The following is an 804-nucleotide window of genomic DNA, read 5'->3' on the forward strand; positions in this document are numbered from 1 at the left end:
TTTAAAGAGTAATGCCAAAATGGATGTATGAATTCTTTTCGGTAAATAAATAAATAAATGAATGGAAAAATAAATAAGTAAATAAAATATATAGAAATTACCTGATCTAAAAAAATATCCATGCAAGGTGCAAGTAATGCTTAGTGCGTCCTAAATCTCTGAGTCCCATGTTCTTTGTACTTGCCCGAAAGTCTCTGAGAATTTGAAAACTGAAGCACCCAGAGCTATAAATTTTTTAGACTAAGATATGATAGTCAGTAGCATGACCTGCAAGGATTAAGTTAATAAGATTCGATAAGTGTTCCTTCATGAAATTTGACCTTGAAGACATAACATGTGCATTCGTACATTTTTGGAACACGGAGGCTTGTAGGCCTATGGAGTGTTCCATATACAATACTTTTTCCCATTAAGAGCTGTACTGAAACTTCGCAACTGATAAATGGCATCCTACTCCCAAGGGGAATAGATATTAACTCCATCGAGAGGTTGGTCCTCATGAGGTGCACTGTAGGCAATACTTAAGGTTCTTGCAGCTTCCCTTCGGTCCCCCAGCTGCAACCCCTTTCATTCCTAGTACTGTACCTCCATTCATGCTTTCTTTCTTCCATCTTGCTATCCACCCTCTCTTAACAATTCTTTCATAGTGCAACTACGAGGTTTTCTTCCTGTTACACCTTTCAGACCTTTCTACTCTGAATTCCCTTTTCAGCGCTGAATGACCTCATGGGTCCCAGTGCTTGGCCTTTGGCCAAAATTTAATATTCTATGCTATTCTCACTGCCTGTTCTACAGACATTAGTG

This window comes from Macrobrachium rosenbergii, chromosome 12, assembly GCF_040412425.1.
Source record: "Macrobrachium rosenbergii isolate ZJJX-2024 chromosome 12, ASM4041242v1, whole genome shotgun sequence".
Lineage (NCBI taxonomy): Eukaryota > Metazoa > Arthropoda > Malacostraca > Decapoda > Palaemonidae > Macrobrachium > Macrobrachium rosenbergii.